Genomic DNA, 24,614 nt, shown 5'->3' with positions numbered 1-24,614 from the left:
TTCAATACGCTAAAACAAGCAGATAAAACAAAAGTCAACATTATAAAACAGTAAACAGTAGGAATATTTAAAAACAGAACTACAACAAGTAGGCGAGAACAGTCAGCACTGTAAAACAGTGGGACCATTTAAAACATAACTACAACAAGTAGGCGAGAACAGTCAGCACTGTAAAACAGTAAACAGTAGGACCATTTTGAAACAGAACTACAACAAGTAGGTGAGAACAGTCAGCACTGTAAAACAGTAAACAGTAGGACCATTAAAAAACAGAACTACAACAAGCACACGAGAACAGTTAGCACTGTAAAACAGTGGGACCATTTAAAACATAACTACAACAAGTAGGCGAGAACAGTCAGCACTGTAAAACAGTAAACAGTAGGACCATTTTGAAACAGAACTACAACAAGTAGGTGAGAACAGTCAGCACTGTAAAACAGTAAACAGTAGGACCATTAAAAACAGAACTACAACAAGCACACGAGAACAGTTAGCACTGTAAAACAGTGGGACCATTTAAAACATAACTACAACAAGTAGGCGAGAACAGTCAGCACTGTAAAACAGTAAACAGTAGGACCATTTTGAAACAGAACTACAACAAGTAGGTGAGAACAGTCAGCACTGTAAAACAGTAAACAGTAGGACCATTAAAAAACAGAACTACAACAAGCACACGAGAACAGTTAGCACTGTAAAACAGTGGGACCATTTAAAACATAACTACAACAAGTAGGCGAGAACAGTCAGCTCTATAAAACAGTAAACAGGACCACTGAAAAACAGAATTACAACAAGTAGGAGAGAACAGTCAGCACTGTAAAACAGTAAACAGTAGGACCACTGAAAAACAGAAGTACAACAAGTAGGAGAGAACAGTCAGCACTGTAAAACAGTAAACAGTAGGACCACTGGAAAACAGAAGTACAACAAGTAGGAGAGAACAGTCAGCACTGTAAAAATGTGGGACCATTTGACACAGAACTACTAGTAAGCGATAGTACATCAGCAGCAAACACCAGTTAGCACACTTTTAGACAATTCGCACATTACCAAAACTCAATAAGTATTGTGTAGTTGTAACAATGACAAAAGGTAATTTTTTTTTCTGTATCAAACATAAAAGAATAGCTGAAATGGTGGTAACCAATATGTGTGTGTGCGTGCGTGTGTGTCCTTCCAAGATTTAAGTCTTCCTCATATTTACGGTTACTAGTATAAGAAGCCTAACCATTGGTTATTTAGCGATAAAAATGTATTTTTTCGGAGTACGACGTATGGGAGTGATATAGCGCTATAACAAGTGCAAGTTAGCTATGCACAGTCACTCCACCTTAATTACCACAACTATAGTATTAAATAAGATATCGTAATAAATATATTTCCCTATATTTGCCATCAACAACCAGTTTTCAAATAACAGTATTTATTTTTTAGCGACAGTTACGATGGACATCGAACCATCGTTTTATTGGCACAGTCATCCTGTATTTACTAGCAGCAATCTGAATGGATGCGGAATAATTGAGTTATTATACATTAACTGGTGTATAACATTATTAGAATACTTTGTATCCTACAACACTAATTGGTCTTTAACAATATTAGAATACTTTGTTTCGTGCTAGAGTAATGGGTCTTTAACAATATTAAAATACTTTGTTTCGTGCTAGACTAATGGGTCTTTAACAATATTAAAGATTTTGTTTCGTGCTAAACCAGTCGGTCTTTAACAATATTAAAATACTTTGTTTCGTGCTACACTAATTGGTCTTTAACAATATTAAAATACTTTGTTTCGTGCTAGACTAATCGGTCTTTAACAATATTAAAATACTTTGTTTCGTGCTAGACTAATCGGTCTTTAACAATATTAAAATACTTTGTTTCGTGCTAGACTAATCGGTCTTTAACAATATTAGAATACTTTGTTTCGTGCTACAGTAATGGGTCTTTAACAATATTAAAATACTTTGTTTCGTGCTAGACTAATCGGTCTTTAACAATATTAAAGATTTTGTTTCGTGCTAAACCAGTCGGTCTTTAACAATATTAAAATACTTTGTTTCGTGCTACACTAATTGGTCTTTAACAATATTAAAATACTTTGTTTCGTGCTAGACTAATCGGTCTTTAACAATATTAAAATACTTTGTTTCGTGCTGGACTAATCGGTCTTTAACAATATTAAAATACTTTGTTTCGTGCTAGACTAATTGGTCTTTAACAATATTAAAATACTTTGTATCCTGCTACACTAATTGGTCTTTAACAATATTAAAATACTTTGTTTCGTGCTGGACTAATCGGTCTTTAACAATATTAAAATACTTTGTTTCGTGCTAGACTAATGGGTCTTTAACAATATTAAAATACTTTGTATCCTGCTACACTAATTGGTCTTTAACAATATTAAAATACTTTGTTTCGTGCTAGACTAATCGGTCTTTAACAATATTAAAATACTTTGTTTCGTGCTAGACTAATCGGTCTTTAACAATATTAAAATACTTTGTTTCGTGCTAGACTAATCGGTCTTTAACAATATTAAAATACTTTGTTTCGTGCTAGACTAATGGGTCTTTAACAATATTAAAATACTTTGTATCCTGCTACACTAATTGGTCTTTAACAATATTAAAATACTTTGTTTCGTGCTGGACTAATCGGTCTTTAACAATATTAAAATACTTTGTTTCGTGCTAGACTAATGGGTCTTTAACAATATTAAAATACTTTGTTTCGTGCTAGACTAATGGGTCTTTAACAATATTAAAATACTTTGTTTCGTGCTAGACTAATCGGTCTTTAACAATATTAAAATACTTTGTTTCGTGCTAGACTAATGGGTCTTTAACAATATTAAAATACTTTGTTTCGTGCTAGACTAATCGGTCTTTAACAATATTAAAATACTTTGTTTCGTGCTAGAGTAATGGGTCTTTAACAATATTAAAATACTTTGTTTCGTGCTAGACTAATGGGTCTTTAACAATATGAAAGATTTTGTTTCGTGCTAAACCAGTCGGTCTTTAACAATATTAAAATACTTTGTTTCGTGCTAGACTAATGGGTCTTTAACAATATTAAAATACTTTGTTTCGTGCTAGACTAATCGGTCTTTAACAATATTAAAATACTTTGTATCCTGCTACACTAATTGGTCTTTAACAATATTAAAATACTTTGTTTCGTGCTGGACTAATCGGTCTTTAACAATATTAAAATACTTTGTATCCTGCTACACTAATTGGTCTTTAACAATATTAAAATACTTTGTTTCGTGCTGGACTAATCGGTTTTTAACAATATTAAAATACTTTGTTTCGTGCTAGACTAATGGGTCTTTAACAATATTAAAATACTTTGTATCCTGCTACATTAATTGGTCTTTAACAATATTAAAATACTTTGTTTCGTGCTAGACTAATCGGTCTTTAACAATATTAAAATACTTTGTTTCGTGCTAGAGTAATGGGTCTTTAACAATATTAAAATACTTTGTTTCGTGCTAGACTAATGGGTCTTTAACAATATTAAAGATTTTGTTTCGTGCTAAACCAGTCGGTCTTTAACAATATTAAAATACTTTGTTTCGTGCTAGACTAATCGGTCTTTAACAATATTAAAATACTTTGTTTCGTGCTAGACTAATCTGTCTTTAACAATATTAAAATACTTTGTTTCGTGCTAGACTAATCGGTCTTTAACAATATTAAAATACTTTGTTTCGTGCTAGACTAATGGGTCTTTAACAATATTAAAATACTTTGTTTCGTGCTAGACTAATCGGTCTTTAACAATATTAAAATACTTTGTATCCTGCTACACTAATTGGTCTTTAACAATATTAAAATACTTTGTTTCGTGCTGGACTAATCGGTCTTTAACAATATTAAAATACTTTGTTTCGTGCTAGACTAATGGGTCTTTAACAATATTAAAATACTTTGTTTCGTGCTAGACTAATGGGTCTTTAACAATATTAAAATACTTTGTATCCTGCTACACTAATTGGTCTTTAACAATATTAAAATACTTTGTTTCGTGCTGGACTAATCGGTTTTTAACAATATTAAAATACTTTGTTTCGTGCTAGACTAATGGGTCTTTAACAATATTAAAATACTTTGTATCCTGCTACATTAATTGGTCTTTAACAATATTAAAATACTTTGTTTCGTGCTAGACTAATCGGTCTTTAACAATATTAAAATACTTTGTTTCGTGCTAGAGTAATGGGTCTTTAACAATATTAAAATACTTTGTTTCGTGCTAGACTAATGGGTCTTTAACAATATTAAAGATTTTGTTTCGTGCTAAACCAGTCGGTCTTTAACAATATTAAAATACTTTGTTTCGTGCTAGACTAATCGGTCTTTAACAATATTAAAATACTTTGTTTCGTGCTAGACTAATCGGTCTTTAACAATATTAAAATACTTTGTTTCGTGCTAGACTAATCGGTCTTTAACAATATTAAAATACTTTGTTTCGTGCTAGACTAATGGGTCTTTAACAATATTAAAATACTTTGTTTCGTGCTAGACTAATCGGTCTTTAACAATATTAAAATACTTTGTATCCTGCTACACTAATTGGTCTTTAACAATATTAAAATACTTTGTTTCGTGCTAGACTAATGGGTCTTTAACAATATTAAAATACTTTGTTTCGTGCTAGACTAATCGGTCTTTAACAATATTAAAATACTTTGTATCCTGCTACACTAATTGGTCTTTAACAATATTAAAATACTTTGTATCCTGCTACACTAATTGGTCTTTAACAATATTAAAATACTTTGTTTCGTGCTGGACTAATCGGTCTTTAACAATATTAAAATACTTTGTTTCGTGCTAGACTAATGGGTCTTTAACAATATTAAAATACTTTGTATCCTGCTACACTAATTGGTCTTTAACAATATTAAAATACTTTGTTTCGTGCTAGACTAATCGGTCTTTAACAATATTAAAATACTTTGTTTCGTGCTAGACTAATGGGTCTTTAACAATATTAAAATACTTTGTATCCTGCTACACTAATTGGTCTTTAACAATATTAAAATACTTTGTTTCGTGCTGGACTAATCGGTCTTTAACAATATTAAAATACTTTGTTTCGTGCTAGACTAATGGGTCTTTAACAATATTAAAATACTTTGTATCCTACTACACTAATTGGTCTTTAACAATATTAAAATACTTTGTTTCGTGCTAGACTAATCGGTCTTTAACAATATTAAAATACTTTGTTTCGTGCTAGACTAATGGGTCTTTAACAATATTAAAATACTTTGTTTCGTGCTAGACTAATCGGTCTTTAACAATATTAAAATACTTTGTATCCTGCTACACTAATTGGTCTTTAACAATATTAAAATACTTTGTTTCGTGCTGGACTAATCGGTCTTTAACAATATTAAAATACTTTGTTTCGTGCTAGACTAATGGGTCTTTAACAATATTAAAATACTTTGTATCCTTCTACACTAATTGGTCTTTAACAATATTAAAATACTTTGTTTCGTGCTGGACTAATCGGTCTTTAACAATATTAAAATACTTTGTTTCGTGCTAGACTAATGGGTCTTTAACAATATTAAAATACTTTGTATCCTGCTACACTAATTGGTCATTAACAATATTAAAATACTTTGTTTCGTGCTGGACTAATCGGTCTTTAACAATATTAAAATACTTTGTTTCGTGCTAGACTAATCGGTCTTTAACAATATTAAAATACTTTGTTTCGTGCTAGACTAATGGGTCTTTAACAATATTAAAATACTTTGTTTCGTGCTAGACTAATGGGTCTTTAACAATATTAAAATACTTTGTTTCGTGCTAGACTAATCGGTCTTTAACAATATTAAACTACTTTGTTTCGTGCTAGACTAATCGGTCTTTAACAATATTAAAATACTTTGTTTCGTGCTAGACTAATCGGTCTTTAACAATATTAAAATACTTTGTTTCGTGCTAGACTAATGGGTCTTTAACAATATTAAAATACTTTGTTTCGTGCTAGACTAATCGGTCTTTAACAATATTAAAATACTTTGTATCCTGCTACACTAATTGGTCTTTAACAATATTAAAATACTTTGTTTCGTGCTAGACTAATGGGTCTTTAACAATATTAAAATACTTTGTTTCGTGCTAGACTAATGGGTCTTTAACAATATTAAAATACTTTGTTTCGTGCTAGACTAATCGGTCTTTAACAATATTAAAATACTTTGTATCCTGCTACACTAATTGGTCTTTAACAATATTAAAATACTTTGTTTCGTGCTGGACTAATCGGTCTTTAACAATATTAAAATACTTTGCTTCGTGTTAGACTAATCGGTCTTTAACGATATTAAAATACTTTGTTTCGTGCTAGACTAATCGGTCTTTAACAATATTAAAATACTTTGTTTCGTGCTGGACTAATCGGTCTTTAACAATATTAAAATACTTTGTTTCGTGCTAGACTAATGGGTCTTTAACAATATTAAAATACTTTGTTTCGTGCTAGACTAATCGGTCTTTAACAATATTAAAATACTTTGTTTCGTGCTAGACTAATCGGTCTTTAACAATATTAAAATACTTTGTTTCGTGCTAGACTAATGGGTCTTTAACAATATTAAAATACTTTGTATCCTGCTACACTAATTGGTCTTTAACAATATTAAAATACTTTGTTTCGTGCTAGACTAATCGGTCTTTAACAATATTAAAATACTTTGTTTCGTGCTAGATTAATCGGTCTTTAACAATATTAAAATACTTTGTTTCGTGCTAGACTAATGGGTCTTTAACAATATTAAAATACTTTGTATCCTGCTACACTAATTGGTCTTTAACAATATTAAAATACTTTGTTTCGTGCTAGACTAATCGGTCTTTAACAATATTAAAATACTTTGTTTCGTGCTAGACTAATCGGTCTTTAACAATATTAAAATACTTTGTTTCGTGCTAGACTAATCGGTCTTTAACAATATTAAAATACTTTGTTTCGTGCTAGACTAATGGGTCTTTAACAATATTAAAATACTTTGTTTCGTGCTAGACTAATCGGTCTTTAACAATATTAAAATACTTTGTATCCTGCTACACTAATTGGTCTTTAACAATATTAAAATACTTTGTTTCGTGCTAGACTAATGGGTCTTTAACAATATTAAAATACTTTGTTTCGTGCTAGACTAATCGGTCTTTAACAATATTAAAATACTTTGTATCCTGCTACACTAATTGGTCTTTAACAATATTAAAATACTTTGTTTCGTGCTAGACTAATGGGTCTTTAACAATATTAAAATACTTTGTATCCTGCTACACTAATGGGTCTTTAACAATATTAAAATACTTTGTTTCGTGCTAGACTAATGGGTCTTTAACAATATTAAAATACTTTGTTTCGTGCTAGACTAATGGGTCTTTAACAATATTAAAATACTTTGTTTCGTGCTAGACTAATCGGTCTTTAACAATATTAAAATACTTTGTATCCTGCTACACTAATTGGTCTTTAACAATATTAAAATACTTTGTTTCGTGCTAGACTAATGGGTCTTTAACAATATTAAAATACTTTGTATCCTGCTACACTAATGGGTCTTTAACAATATTAAAATACTTTGTTTCGTGCTAGACTAATCGGTCTTTAACAATATTAAAATACTTTGTATCCTGCTACACTAATTGTTCTTTAACAATATTAAAATACTTTGTTTCGTGCTAGACTAATCGGTCTTTAACAATATTAAAATACTTTGTTTCGTGCTAGACTAATCGGTCTTTAACAATATTAAAATACTTTGTTTCGTGCTAGACTAATCGGTCTTTAACAATATTAAAATACTTTGTTTCGTGCTAGACTAATGGGTCTTTAACAATATTAAAATACTTTGTTTCGTGCTAGACTAATGGGTCTTTAACAATATTAAAATACTTTGTTTCGTGCTAGACTAATCGGTCTTTAACAATATTAAACTACTTTGTTTCGTGCTAGACTAATCGGTCTTTAACAATATTAAAATACTTTGTTTCGTGCTAGACTAATCGGTCTTTAACAATATTAAAATACTTTGTTTCGTGCTAGACTAATCGGTCTTTAACAATATTAAAATACTTTGTTTCGTGCTAGACTAATGGGTCTTTAACAATATTAAAATACTTTGTTTCGTGCTAGACTAATCGGTCTTTAACAATATTAAAATACTTTGTATCCTGCTACACTAATTGGTCTTTAACAATATTAAAATACTTTGTATCCTGCTACACTAATGGGTCTTTAACAATATTAAAATACTTTGTTTCGTGCTAGACTAATGGGTCTTTAACAATATTAAAATACTTTGTTTCGTGCTAGACTAATCGGTCTTTAACAATATTAAAATACTTTGTATCCTGCTACACTAATTGGTCTTTAACAATATTAAAATACTTTGTTTCGTGCTGGACTAATTGGTCTTTAACAATATTAAACTACTTTGTTTCGTGCTAGACTAATCGGTCTTTAACAATATTAAAATACTTTGTTTCGTGCTAGACTAATCGGTCTTTAACAATATTAAAATACTTTGTTTCGTGCTAGACTAATGGGTCTTTAACAATATTAAAATACTTTGTTTCGTGCTAGACTAATCGGTCTTTAACAATATTAAAATACTTTGTATCCTGCTACACTAATTGGTCTTTAACAATATTAAAATACTTTGTTTCGTGCTAGACTAATGGGTCTTTAACAATATTAAAATACTTTGTTTCGTGCTAGACTAATGGGTCTTTAACAATATTAAAATACTTTGTTTCGTGCTAGACTAATCGGTCTTTAACAATATTAAAATACTTTGTATCCTGCTACACTAATTGGTCTTTAACAATATTAAAATACTTTGTTTCGTGCTGGACTAATCGGTCTTTAACAATATTAAAATACTTTGTTTCGTGTTAGACTAATCGGTCTTTAACGATATTAAAATACTTTGTTTCGTGCTAGACTAATCGGTCTTTAACAATATTAAAATACTTTGTTTCGTGCTGGACTAATCGGTCTTTAACAATATTAAAATACTTTGTTTCGTGCTAGACTAATGGGTCTTTAACAATATTAAAATACTTTGTTTCGTGCTAGACTAATCGGTCTTTAACAATATTAAAATACTTTGTTTCGTGCTAGACTAATCGGTCTTTAACAATATTAAAATACTTTGTTTCGTGCTAGACTAATGGGTCTTTAACAATATTAAAATACTTTGTATCCTGCTACACTAATTGGTCTTTAACAATATTAAAATACTTTGTTTCGTGCTAGACTAATCGGTCTTTAACAATATTAAAATACTTTGTTTCGTGCTAGATTAATCGGTCTTTAACAATATTAAAATACTTTGTTTCGTGCTAGACTAATGGGTCTTTAACAATATTAAAATACTTTGTATCCTGCTACACTAATTGGTCTTTAACAATATTAAAATACTTTGTTTCGTGCTAGACTAATCGGTCTTTAACAATATTAAAATACTTTGTTTCGTGCTAGACTAATCGGTCTTTAACAATATTAAAATACTTTGTTTCGTGCTAGACTAATCGGTCTTTAACAATATTAAAATACTTTGTTTCGTGCTAGACTAATGGGTCTTTAACAATATTAAAATACTTTGTTTCGTGCTAGACTAATCGGTCTTTAACAATATTAAAATACTTTGTATCCTGCTACACTAATTGGTCTTTAACAATATTAAAATACTTTGTTTCGTGCTAGACTAATGGGTCTTTAACAATATTAAAATACTTTGTTTCGTGCTAGACTAATCGGTCTTTAACAATATTAAAATACTTTGTATCCTGCTACACTAATTGGTCTTTAACAATATTAAAATACTTTGTTTCGTGCTAGACTAATGGGTCTTTAACAATATTAAAATACTTTGTATCCTGCTACACTAATGGGTCTTTAACAATATTAAAATACTTTGTTTCGTGCTAGACTAATGGGTCTTTAACAATATTAAAATACTTTGTTTCGTGCTAGACTAATGGGTCTTTAACAATATTAAAATACTTTGTTTCGTGCTAGACTAATCGGTCTTTAACAATATTAAAATACTTTGTATCCTGCTACACTAATTGGTCTTTAACAATATTAAAATACTTTGTTTCGTGCTAGACTAATGGGTCTTTAACAATATTAAAATACTTTGTATCCTGCTACACTAATGGGTCTTTAACAATATTAAAATACTTTGTTTCGTGCTAGACTAATCGGTCTTTAACAATATTAAAATACTTTGTATCCTGCTACACTAATTGTTCTTTAACAATATTAAAATACTTTGTTTCGTGCTAGACTAATCGGTCTTTAACAATATTAAAATACTTTGTTTCGTGCTAGACTAATCGGTCTTTAACAATATTAAAATACTTTGTTTCGTGCTAGACTAATCGGTCTTTAACAATATTAAAATACTTTGTTTCGTGCTAGACTAATGGGTCTTTAACAATATTAAAATACTTTGTTTCGTGCTAGACTAATGGGTCTTTAACAATATTAAAATACTTTGTTTCGTGCTAGACTAATCGGTCTTTAACAATATTAAACTACTTTGTTTCGTGCTAGACTAATCGGTCTTTAACAATATTAAAATACTTTGTTTCGTGCTAGACTAATCGGTCTTTAACAATATTAAAATACTTTGTTTTGTGCTAGACTAATGGGTCTTTAACAATATTAAAATACTTTGTTTCGTGCTAGACTAATCGGTCTTTAACAATATTAAAATACTTTGTATCCTGCTACACTAATTGGTCTTTAACAATATTAAAATACTTTGTTTCGTGCTAGACTAATGGGTCTTTAACAATATTAAAATACTTTGTTTCGTGCTAGACTAATGGGTCTTTAATAATATTAAAATACTTTGTTTCGTGCTAGACTAATCGGTCTTTAACAATATTAAAATACTTTGTATCCTGCTACACTAATTGGTCTTTAACAATATTAAAATACTTTGTTTCGTGCTGGACTAATCGGTCTTTAACAATATTAAAATACTTTGTTTCGTGTTAGACTAATCGGTCTTTAACGATATTAAAATACTTTGTTTCGTGCTAGACTAATCGGTCTTTAACGATATTAAAATACTTTGTTTCGTGCTGGACTAATCGGTCTTTAACAATATTAAAATACTTTGTTTCGTGCTAGACTAATGGGTCTTTAACAATATTAAAATACTTTGTTTCGTGCTAGACTAATCGGTCTTTAACAATATTAAAATACTTTGTTTCGTGCTAGACTAATCGGTCTTTAACAATATTAAAATACTTTGTTTCGTGCTAGACTAATGGGTCTTTAACAATATTAAAATACTTTGTATCCTGCTACACTAATTGGTCTTTAACAATATTAAAATACTTTGTTTCGTGCTAGACTAATCGGTCTTTAACAATATTAAAATACTTTGTTTCGTGCTAGATTAATCGGTCTTTAACAATATTAAAATACTTTGTTTCGTGCTAGACTAATGGGTCTTTAACAATATTAAAATACTTTGTATCCTGCTACACTAATTGGTCTTTAACAATATTAAAATACTTTGTTTCGTGCTAGACTAATCGGTCTTTAACAATATTAAAATACTTTGTTTCGTGCTAAACTAATTGGTCTTTAACAATATTAAAATACTTTGTTTCGTGCTAGACTAATCGGTCTTTAACAATATTAAAATACTTTGTTTCGTGCTAGACTAATCGGTCTTTAACAATATTAAAATACTTTGTTTCGTGCTAGACTAATCGGTCTTTAACAATATTAAAATACTTTGTTTCGTGCTAGACTAATCGGTCTTTAACAATATTAAAATACTTTGTTTCGTGCTAGACTAATGGGTCTTTAACAATATTAAAATACTTTGTTTCGTGCTAGACTAATCGGTCTTTAACAATATTAAAATACTTTGTATCCTGCTACACTAATTGGTCTTTAACAATATTAAAATACTTTGTTTCGTGCTAGACTAATGGGTCTTTAACAATATTAAAATACTTTGTTTCGTGCTAGACTAATGGGTCTTTAACAATATTAAAATACTTTGTTTCGTGCTAGACTAATCGGTCTTTAACAATATTAAAATACTTTGTATCCTGCTACACTAATTGGTCTTTAACAATATTAAAATACTTTGTTTCGTGCTAGACTAATGGGTCTTTAACAATATTAAAATACTTTGTATCCTGCTACACTAATGGGTCTTTAACAATATTAAAATACTTTGTTTCGTGCTAGACTAATGGGTCTTTAACAATATTAAAATACTTTGTTTCGTGCTAGACTAATGGGTCTTTAACAATATTAAAATACTTTGTTTCGTGCTAGACTAATCGGTCTTTAACAATATTAAAATACTTTGTATCCTGCTACACTAATTGGTCTTTAACAATATTAAAATACTTTGTTTCGTGCTAGACTAATGGGTCTTTAACAATATTAAAATACTTTGTATCCTGCTACACTAATGGGTCTTTAACAATATTAAAATACTTTGTTTCGTGCTAGACTAATCGGTCTTTAACAATATTAAAATACTTTGTATCCTGCTACACTAATTGGTCTTTAACAATATTAAAATACTTTGTTTCGTGCTAGACTAATCGGTCTTTAACAATATTAAAATACTTTGTTTCGTGCTAGACTAATCGGTCTTTAACAATATTAAAATACTTTGTTTCGTGCTAGACTAATCGGTCTTTAACAATATTAAAATACTTTGTTTCGTGCTAGACTAATGGGTCTTTAACAATATTAAAATACTTTGTTTCGTGCTAGACTAATGGGTCTTTAACAATATTAAAATACTTTGTTTCGTGCTAGACTAATCGGTCTTTAACAATATTAAAATACTTTGTATCCTGCTACACTAATTGGTCTTTAACAATATTAAAATACTTTGTTTCGTGCTAGACTAATGGGTCTTTAACAATATTAAAATACTTTGTTTCGTGCTAGACTAATCGGTCTTTAACAATATTAAAATACTTTGTATCCTGCTACACTAATTGGTCTTTAACAATATTAAAATACTTTGTTTCGTGCTGGACTAATTGGTCTTTAACAATATTAAAATACTTTGTTTCGTGCTGGACTAATCGGTCTTTAACAATATTAAAATACTTTGTTTCGTGCTAGACTAATGGGTCTTTAACAATATTAAAATACTTTGTTTCGTGCTAGACTAATGGGTCTTTAACAATATTAAAATACTTTGTTTCGTGCTAGACTAATCGGTCTTTAACAATATTAAAATACTTTGTATCCTGCTACACTAATTGGTCTTTAACAATATTAAAATACTTTGTTTCGTGCTAGACTAATGGGTCTTTAACAATATTAAAATACTTTGTTTCGTGCTAGACTAATCGGTCTTTAACAATATTAAAATACTTTGTATCCTGCTACACTAATTGGTCTTTAACAATATTAAAATACTTTGTTTCGTGCTGGACTAATCGGTCTTTAACAATATTAAAATACTTTGTTTCGTGCTAGACTAATCGGTCTTTAACAATATTAAAATACTTTGTTTCGTGCTAGACTAATGGGTCTTTAACAATATTAAAATACTTTGTATCCTGCTACACTAATTGGTCTTTAACAATATTAAAATACTTTGTTTCGTGCTAGACTAATCGGTCTTTAACAATATTAAAATACTTTGTTTCGTGCTAGATTAATCGGTCTTTAACAATATTAAAATACTTTGTTTCGTGCTAGACTAATGGGTCTTTAACAATATTAAAATACTTTGTATCCTGCTACACTAATTGGTCTTTAACAATATTAAAATACTTTGTTTCGTGCTAGACTAATCGGTCTTTAACAATATTAAAATACTTTGTTTCGTGCTAAACTAATTGGTCTTTAACAATATTAAAATACTTTGTTTCGTGCTAGACTAATCGGTCTTTAACAATATTAAAATACTTTGTTTCGTGCTAGACTAATCGGTCTTTAACAATATTAAAATACTTTGTTTCGTGCTAGACTAATCGGTCTTTAACAATATTAAAATACTTTGTTTCGTGCTAGACTAATCGGTCTTTAACAATATTAAAATACTTTGTTTCGTGCTAGACTAATGGGTCTTTAACAATATTAAAATACTTTGTTTCGTGCTAGACTAATCGGTCTTTAACAATATTAAAATACTTTGTATCCTGCTACACTAATTGGTCTTTAACAATATTAAAATACTTTGTTTCGTGCTAGACTAATGGGTCTTTAACAATATTAAAATACTTTGTTTCGTGCTAGACTAATGGGTCTTTAACAATATTAAAATACTTTGTTTCGTGCTAGACTAATCGGTCTTTAACAATATTAAAATACTTTGTATCCTGCTACACTAATTGGTCTTTAACAATATTAAAATACTTTGTTTCGTGCTAGACTAATGGGTCTTTAACAATATTAAAATACTTTGTATCCTGCTACACTAATGGGTCTTTAACAATATTAAAATACTTTGTTTCGTGCTAGACTAATGGGTCTTTAACAATATTAAAATACTTTGTTTCGTGCTAGACTAATGGGTCTTTAACAATATTAAAATACTTTGTTTCGTGCTAGACTAATCGGTCTTTAACAATATTAAAATACTTTGTATCCTGCTACACTAATTGGTCTTTAACAATATTAAAATACTTTGTTTCGTGCTAGACTAATGGGTCTTTAACAATATTAAAATACTTTGTATCCTGCTACACTAATGGGTCTTTAACAATATTAAAATACTTTGTTTCGTGCTAGACTAATCGGTCTTTAACAATATTAAAATACTTTGTATCCTGCTACACTAATTGGTCTTTAACAATATTAAAATACTTTGTTTCGTGCTAGACTAATCGGTCTTTAACAATATTAAAATACTTTGTTTCGTGCTAGACTAATCGGTCTTTAACAATATTAAAATACTTTGTTTCGTGCTAGACTAATCGGTCTTTAACAATATTAAAATACTTTGTTTCGTGCTAGACTAATGGGTCTTTAACAATATTAAAATACTTTGTTTCGTGCTAGACTAATGGGTCTTTAACAATATTAAAATACTTTGTTTCGTGCTAGACTAATCGGTCTTTAACAATATTAAAATACTTTGTATCCTGCTACACTAATTGGTCTTTAACAATATTAAAATACTTTGTTTCGTGCTAGACTAATGGGTCTTTAACAATATTAAAATACTTTGTTTCGTGCTAGACTAATCGGTCTTTAACAATATTAAAATACTTTGTATCCTGCTACACTAATTGGTCTTTAACAATATTAAAATACTTTGTTTCGTGCTGGACTAATTGGTCTTTAACAATATTAAAATACTTTGTTTCGTGCTGGACTAATCGGTCTTTAACAATATTAAAATACTTTGTTTCGTGCTAGACTAATGGGTCTTTAACAATATTAAAATACTTTGTTTCGTGCTAGACTAATGGGTCTTTAACAATATTAAAATACTTTGTTTCGTGCTAGACTAATCGGTCTTTAACAATATTAAAATACTTTGTATCCTGCTACACTAATTGGTCTTTAACAATATTAAAATACTTTGTTTCGTGCTAGACTAATGGGTCTTTAACAATATTAAAATACTTTGTTTCGTGCTAGACTAATCGGTCTTTAACAATATTAAAATACTTTGTATCCTGCTACACTAATTGGTCTTTAACAATATTAAAATACTTTGTTTCGTGCTGGACTAATCGGTCTTTAACAATATTAAAATACTTTGTTTCGTGTTAGACTAATCGGTCTTTAACGATATTAAAATACTTTGTTTCGTGCTGGACTAATCGGTCTTTAACAATATTAAAATACTTTGTTTCGTGTTAGACTAATCGGTCTTTAACGATATTAAAATACTTTGTTTCGTGCTAGACTAATCGGTCTTTAACAATATTAAAATACTTTGTTTCGTGCTGGACTAATCGGTCTTTAACAATATTAAAATACTTTGTTTCGTGCTAGACTAATGGGTCTTTAACAATATTAAAATACTTTGTTTCGTGCTAGACTAATCGGTCTTTAACAATATTAAAATACTTTGTTTCGTGCTAGACTAATCGGTCTTTAACAATATTAAAATACTTTGTTTCGTGCTAGACTAATGGGTCTTTAACAATATTAAAATACTTTGTATCCTGCTACACTAATTGGTCTTTAACAATATTAAAATACTTTGTTTCGTGCTAGACTAATCGGTCTTTAACAATATTAAAATACTTTGTTTCGTGCTAGATTAATCGGTCTTTAACAATATTAAAATACTTTGTTTCGTGCTAGACTAATGGGTCTTTAACAATATTAAAATACTTTGTATCCTGCTACACTAATTGGTCTTTAACAATATTAAAATACTTTGTTTCGTGCTAGACTAATCGGTCTTTAACAATATTAAAATACTTTGTTTCGTGCTAGACTAATCGGTCTTTAACAATATTAAAATACTTTGTTTCGTGCTAGACTAATCGGTCTTTAACAATATTAAAATACTTTGTTTCGTGCTAGACTAATGGGTCTTTAACAATATTAAAATACTTTGTTTCGTGCTAGACTAATCGGTCTTTAACAATATTAAAATACTTTGTATCCTGCTACACTAATTGGTCTTTAACAATATTAAAATACTTTGTTTCGTGCTAGACTAATGGGTCTTTAACAATATTAAAATACTTTGTTTCGTGCTAGACTAATGGGTCTTTAACAATATTAAAATACTTTGTTTCGTGCTAGACTAATCGGTCTTTAACAATATTAAAATACTTTGTATCCTGCTACACTAATTGGTCTTTAACAATATTAAAATACTTTGTTTCGTGCTAGACTAATGGGTCTTTAACAATATTAAAATACTTTGTATCCTGCTACACTAATGGGTCTTTAACAATATTAAAATACTTTGTTTCGTGCTAGACTAATGGGTCTTTAACAATATTAAAATACTTTGTTTCGTGCTAGACTAATGGGTCTTTAACAATATTAAAATACTTTGTTTCGTGCTAGACTAATCGGTCTTTAACAATATTAAAATACTTTGTATCCTGCTACACTAATTGGTCTTTAACAATATTAAAATACTTTGTTTCGTGCTAGACTAATGGGTCTTTAACAATATTAAAATACTTTGTATCCTGCTACACTAATGGGTCTTTAACAATATTAAAATACTTTGTTTCGTGCTAGACTAATCGGTCTTTAACAATATTAAAATACTTTGTATCCTGCTACACTAATTGGTCTTTAACAATATTAAAATACTTTGTTTCGTGCTAGACTAATCGGTCTTTAACAATATTAAAATACTTTGTATCCTGCTACAGTAATTGGTCTTTAACAATATTAAAATACTTTGTTTCGTGCTAGACTAATGGGTCTTTAACAATATTAAAATACTTTGTATCCTGCTACACTAATGGGTCTTTAACAATATTAAAATACTTTGTTTCGTGCTAGACTAATGGGTCTTTAACAATATTAAAATACTTTGTTTCGTGCTAGACTAATGGGTCTTTAACAATATTAAAATACTTTGTTTCGTGCTAGACTAATCGGTCTTTAACAATATTAAAATACTTTGTATCCTGCTACACTAATTGGTCTTTAACAATATTAAAATACTTTGTTTCGTGCTAGACTAATGGGTCTTTAACAATGTTAAAATACTTTGTATCCTGCTACACTAATGGGTCTTTAACAATATTAAAATACTTTGTTTCGTGCTAGACTAATCGGTCTTTAACAATATTAAAATACTTTGTATCCTGCTACACTAATTGGTCTTTAACAATATTAAAATACTTTGTTTCGTGCTAGACTAATGGGTCTTTAACAAAATTAAAATACTTTGTTTCGTGCTAGACTAATCGGTCTTTAACAATATTAAAATACTTTGTATCCTTCTACACTAATTGGTCTTTAAGAATATTAAAATACTTTGTTTCGTGCTAGACTAATCGGTCTTTAACAATATTAAAATACTTTGTTTCGTGCTAGACTAATGGGTCTTTAACAATATTAAAATACTTTGTATCCTGCTACACTAATTGGTCTTTAACAATATTAAAATACTTTGTTTCGTGCTAGACTAATCGGTCTTTAACAATATTAAAATACTTTGTTTCGTGCTAGACTAATCGGTCTTTAACAATATTAAAATACTTTGTTTCGTGCTAGACTAATTGGTCTTTAACAATATTAAAATACTTTGTATCCTGCTACACTAATTGGTCTTTAACAATATTAAAATACTTTGTATCCTGCTACACTAATTGGTCTTTAACAATATTAAAATACTTTGTTTCGTGCTAGACTAATCGGTCTTTAACAATATTAAAATACTTTGTATCCTGCTACACTAATTGGTCTTTAACAATATTAAAATACTTTGTATCCTTATCCTGCTACATTAATTGGTCTTTAAGAATATTAAAATACTTTTTTTCGTGCTACAGTAATTGGTCTTGAATAATATTAGAATACTTTGTTCATACCAGACCCGTCTTGCAAGTATATTACGTTTTTCTCTTATATTTTACTCAGATTTCGATTGTGTCCTTAATTGTAGAAACACTATTCTATCTTTTCTGGTACCTTATTGAAAATCACAAAATTAAAGGTTTCAAAAAAACAGTTGAAACTCTGGATGAAGTGTTTGGATGTAGTTATCACTGTAACTAGAGATTTCCATTTATTCAGACGAAGACAAAACTGTTTTGTGAACCAGCTCAATCAACAGATTATAAGAGATTCCTACACGTGTTGTGTTTACTCAACTTCGAACAAAAGCTGTGGCGAGACCTCGTGCTGAAAGTCACACCCAAGGAAAAACAAAAAAATTCTGCATTTTACTTTCTCTTCACCTCGTAACACTGTCAGAGTAGGTTTTAACAACATCAGAAGTTGGGGGCGTATTCCTCAAAAAATGGGCTCAGTTTTTACTGCCGCAATCCCTGCAAAAGCGTATTAGGAGAAAGGGAAAAACCCTGTATGTGTGAAGAGTATTTCTAATGATGGTCCATAATGACAACTTCTTTCCTCTTTAGGGTTAAAGTACTAATGTCTGCAGTTTGTCCAGTGTTAACTACGTATGAATTAGAAAAACAGTATCAGTATCCACAAATTGTTCGACGTTAACTACATACAGTATTAAAGTAACAGTACTGGTCACGACAGTTTGTACAACGTTAGTTACATACAGTATTAAAGTAACAGTTCTGGTCTCGACAGTTTGTACAACGTTAGTTACATACAGTATTAAAGTAACAGTACTGGTCACCACAGTTTGTACAACGTTAGTTACATACAGTATTAAAGTAACAGTACTGGTCACGACAGTTTGTACAACGTTAGTTACATACAGTATTAAAGTAACAGTACTGGTCACGACAGTTTGTACAACGTCAGTTACATACAGTATTAAAGTAACAGTACTGGTCACGACAGTTTGTACAACGTTAGTTACATACAGTATTAAAGTAACAGTACTGGTCACGACAGTTTGTACAACGTTAGTTACATACAGTATTAAAGTAACAGTACTGGTCACGACAGTTTGTACAACGTTAGCTACATACAGTATTAAAGTAACAGTACTGGTCACGACAGTTTGTACAACGTTAGTTACATACAGTATTAAAGTAACAGTACTGGTCACGACAGTTTGTACAACGTTAGTTACATACAGTATTAAAGTAACAGTACTGGTCACTACAGTTTGTACAACGTTAGTTACATACAGTATTAAAGTAACAGTACCAGTCACCACAGTTTGTGCAACGTTAGTTACATACAGTATTAAAGTAACAGTACTGGTCACGACAGTTTGTACAACTTTAGTTACATAAAGTATTAAAGTAACAGTACTGGTCACGACAGTTTGTACAACGTTAGTTACATACAGTATTAAAGTAACAGTACTGGTCACGACAGTTTGTACAACGTTAGTTACATACAGTATTAAAGTAACAGTACTGGTCACGACAGTTTGTACAACGTTAGTTACATACAGTATTAAAGTAACAGTACTGGTCACGACAGTTTGTACAACGTTAGCTACATACAGTATTAAAGTAACAGTACTGGTCACGACAGTTTGTACAACGTTAGTTACATACAGTATTAAAGTAACAGTACTGGTCACGACAGTTTGTACAACGTTAGTTACATACAGTATTAAAGTAACAGTACTGGTCTCGACAGTTTGTACAACGTTAGTTACATACAGTATTAAAGTAACAGTACTGGTCACGACAGTTTGTACAACGTTAGTTACATACAGTATTAAAGTAACAGTACTGGTCTCGACAGTTTGTACAACGTTAGTTACATACAGTATTAAAGTAACAGTACTGGTCACGACAGTTTGTACAACGTTAGTTACATACAGTATTAAAGTAACAGAACTGGTCTCGACAGTTTGTACAACGTTAGTTACATACAGTATTAAAGTAACAGTACTGGTCTCGACAGTTTGTACAACGTTAGTTACATACAGTATTAAAGTAACAGTACTGGTCACGACAGTTTGTACAACGTTAGTTACATACAGTATTACAGTAACAGTACTGGTCACTACAGTTTGTACAACGTTAGTTACATACAGTATTAAAGTAACAGTACTGGTCACGACAGTTTGTACAACGTTAGTTACATACAGTATTAAAGTAACAGTACTGGTCACGACAGTTTGTACAACGTTAGTTACATACAGTATTAAAGTAACAGTACTGGTCACGACAGTTTGTACAACGTTAGTTACATACAGTATTAAAGTAACAGTACTGGTCACGACAGTTTGTACAACGTTAGCTACATACAGTATTAAAGTAACAGTACTGGTCACGACAGTTTGTACAACGTTAGTTACATACAGTATTAAAGTAACAGTACTGGTCACGACAGTTTGTACAACGTTAGCTACATACAGTATTAAAGTAACAGTACTGGTCACGACAGTTTGTACAACGTTAGTTACATACAGTATTAAAGTAACAGTACTGGTCACGACAGTTTGTACAACGTTAGTTACATACAGTATTAAAGTAACAGAACTGGTCTCGACAGTTTGTACAACGTTAGTTACATACAGTATTAAAGTAACAGTACTGGTCACGACAGTTTGTACAACGTTAGTTACATACAGTATTAAAGTAACAGTACTGGTCACTACAGTTTGTACAACGTTAGTTACATACAGTATTAAAGTAACAGTACCAGTCACCACAGTTTGTGCAACGTTAGTTACATACAGTATTAAAGTAACAGTACTGGTCACGACAGTTTGTGCAACGTTAGTTACATACAGTATTAAAGTAACAGTACTGGTCACGACAGTTTGTACAACGTTAGTTACATACAGTATTAAAGTAACAGTACTGGTCACGACAGTTTGTACAACGTTAGTTACATACAGTATTAAAGTAACAGTAACAGTCACCACAGTTTGTGCAACGTTAGTTACATACAGTATTAAAGTAACAGTACTGGTCACGACAGTTTGTACAACGTTAGTTACATACAGTATTAAAGTAACAGTACTGGTCTCGACAGTTTGTACAACGTTAGTTACATACAGTATTAAAGTAACAGTACTGGTCTCGACAGTTTGTACAACGTTAGTTACATACAGTATTAAAGTAACAGTACCAGTCACCACAGTTTGTACAACGTTAGTTACATACAGTATTAAAGTAACAGTACTGGTCACTACAGTTTGTACAACGTTAATTACATACAGTATTAAAGTAACAGTACTGGTCACGACAGTTTGTACAACGTTAGTTACATACAGTATTAAAGTAACAGTACTGGTCACGACAGTTTGTACAACGTTAGCTACATACAGTATTAAAGTAACAGTACTGGTCACGACAGTTTGTACAACGTTAGCTACATACAGTATTACAGTAACAGTACTGGTCTCGACAGTTTGTACAACGTTAGTTACATACAGTATTAAAGTAACAGTACTGGTCACGACAGTTTGTACAACGTTAGCTACATACAGTATTAAAGCTACAGTACCAGTCACCACAGTTTGTACAACGTTAATTACAGTTTTATAGACACAGTATCAATCTCCACAGTTTGTACGGCGTCAACTACATTTGGATTAAAAATGCAGTATCGGTCTTCATACTTTATACGGAAGTAATTATAAATATATATTGATTAAAGATACAGTACCGGTATCGATAGTTTGTACGGTGTTAACTATATATTGATTAAAGCTGTGTTGTTCTCCATAGTTAGTACGGTGTTAAAACTACACGGTTTTAGAATTTATAATCACGATGCTGTTTTTGTTGTGTTTTTTTTAAATAAATTTAATCGTTTTGTGTCAAATACATCGAAAAACACGTCAAACACGTCACGAGGAAAATATTAAACACGCACTAGAACCCTTAATATGTGTAACGAGTCCCTTAACACAAGTCTAATTATTTAAGTAACCATATAAGGGTACTTATAATGACATGCGTATGGTGCCAACTGTTTGCCTGATCGAACAAAAGTGTAACTGTTACTGAATTACGGTTGATTTATTTTATGAAATCATTTAACAATTTCGAGGAAGACAAGCAAAGTCAAAAATCTTATGGCTTACACATTTAGGAATGTTATAAAAACCTATATGTGGTATATGCTTCTCGTAACGATCTTTAAAAATGATGTATGCGCTACGCTTTTTTAATACAATCATGTGCTACCTTTTTTATAAATCTCTTTGTGCTATTATTTTCTGATAAAAACCTGTATGTGCTACGTTTTACCGTGTGTTATATTTTCCTTATCCAATCTTGTCTATGTTACAATTATTCCGATAAAAGCTTTATGTGCTATATGTTTCTGTTAACAATAATCCGTGTGTTACATCCTTCTCATAAAAACGTTAATGTGCAACACTTTTCCGGTACAAAAATCTGTGCTATATATTTCTCATGAAAAGGTGTATGTGTCACGCTTTTCTGATGAAACCTGTGTTACATTATTCCCTGAAAAACCTGCATGTGCTACATTTTTCTGATAAAAAACAGTATTTATTATATTTTCTCTGATAAAAACCTGTATATGCTACAATTTTCTGATAAAACCTATATGTGTTACAATAAATGTTACACTTTTATCATAAAAACATAGATATAATACGGTTTTAGTTTCCTATAACTTTTTGTTTCTGAAATAGAACGAAAAATCAGCCTTCTTGTGCCTCTGACATTTCTCTAAATTCCAACCAGTTGACAATAGATTGAAAATACCTGATATGGGACCTTACCAAAGTATACACTTTAACACAAAACCGTGCTTACGAAATGTTGTTATTGAAAGTCACAGTCGGCAAGTAAACACTGAATAATTAATATAAACTTAGATTATCCCTGACGCCATCTACTGGTGGAAAATATACAGTCGTCCTTCGTAAGGGCTCTTCACGCAGGCCGTTCATTTGCAAATAAACTAACTTTGGAAAAAGAAAAAATGTTATGTGTGTGTGTGATCTTTAGACGCCTTAGTACGAGTAACAACATCTGCTGTTGATAAATAATAAATTTTAAAAATTTCCTTACCTTCTTCAGTGACTAAACCAGACCTCAGTTTCTCTATCAACTTCCGGTCAAAGTGAAAGCCACTTTACAAGAACTCAAATACTATCGTACAAGTCAGCAGTCGCAGCGAATGAACAGCTTTAGGAAGGCACGTGCTCCTGACGCGTCTTCTGCTCGCGAGGAGTATTCTTTTGAGTGACGTCAACTAGGCAAAGTCTACTGCCGAAAAGTGTAGGTCAGTGTGTAGGAGAGGTGAACGTGATCTGACTATTTTCAGACCCGGTAATTTATCGTGCTTAAGGAATTGAGTCGGTGTGGTTTACGGGAATAACATAACAAAGAAGTTCCTTGTACATTGTGGTATTGCCAGGCTTATCGTCTCTACTTCAATTATCCCAATGAAAAATTAAAAAGGAGGAAGTTAGTGTACTTTAACTGCTGGGTTAGGAAATATAAACAAGATCTCGAAGGCGATGAACATGAGTATTCTTAAATTAACTGTCGGAGGTTTACGCTAGTATCAAAGGCTATATTAAGGAAATTATACTCCATCATTAAGGATTATTCGTAGAAGATTTAAACATTAGTAGCGTTTTTACATGCGCGCAAATCGTAAGAAGAACAGCCTTTAGGTTTGAAATCACAAAGAAAGAATAACAGATTATAGGTTTGAGATCACACCGTCAGAATAACAGGTTTTAGGTTTCATTCCACACCATAAGAAGACCACACTTTAGGTTTTAGTTCACACCTTAAGAAAAAAAGACTTTAGGTTTCAGTTCACAAAGGAAGAATAACAAACTTCAAGTTTGACTTCACACCGTAAGAAGAAAACATTTTCGGTTTTAGTTCACACCATCAGAAGAACAGACTTTAAGTTTGTGTTCACAAAGTAAGAGGAACAAACTTTAGGTTTGAGTTCAGAAATAAAGAATTACAGACTTTAGGATTGAATTCACAAAGTAAGAAAAACACACCTTAGGTTTCACTTCCCACCGTAAGCAGAACAGA

General features: G+C 30.6%; 1 protein-coding gene across 1 annotated transcript in view; it reads right to left on the bottom strand.

Moving 5' to 3' along the window:
• The window catches only part of LOC143245136 (protein O-linked-mannose beta-1,2-N-acetylglucosaminyltransferase 1-like), a 116,571-nt gene extending 92,809 nt beyond the window's left edge, over positions 1 to 23,762 (bottom strand). The window contains exon 1 of the mRNA XM_076491073.1: positions 23,625 to 23,762. The gene's annotated coding sequence lies outside the window, so the exon portion shown is untranslated. The remainder of the gene's footprint in view (positions 1 to 23,624) is intronic.
• Between the last annotated feature and the right edge of the window lie 852 nt (positions 23,763 to 24,614).

This window comes from Tachypleus tridentatus, chromosome 2 (assembly GCF_004210375.1).
Source record: "Tachypleus tridentatus isolate NWPU-2018 chromosome 2, ASM421037v1, whole genome shotgun sequence".
NCBI classification, from domain to species: domain Eukaryota; kingdom Metazoa; phylum Arthropoda; class Merostomata; order Xiphosura; family Limulidae; genus Tachypleus; species Tachypleus tridentatus.
The sequence above is the reverse complement of the archived record's forward strand: the minus strand, read 5'-3'. Positions and strand labels throughout refer to the sequence as shown.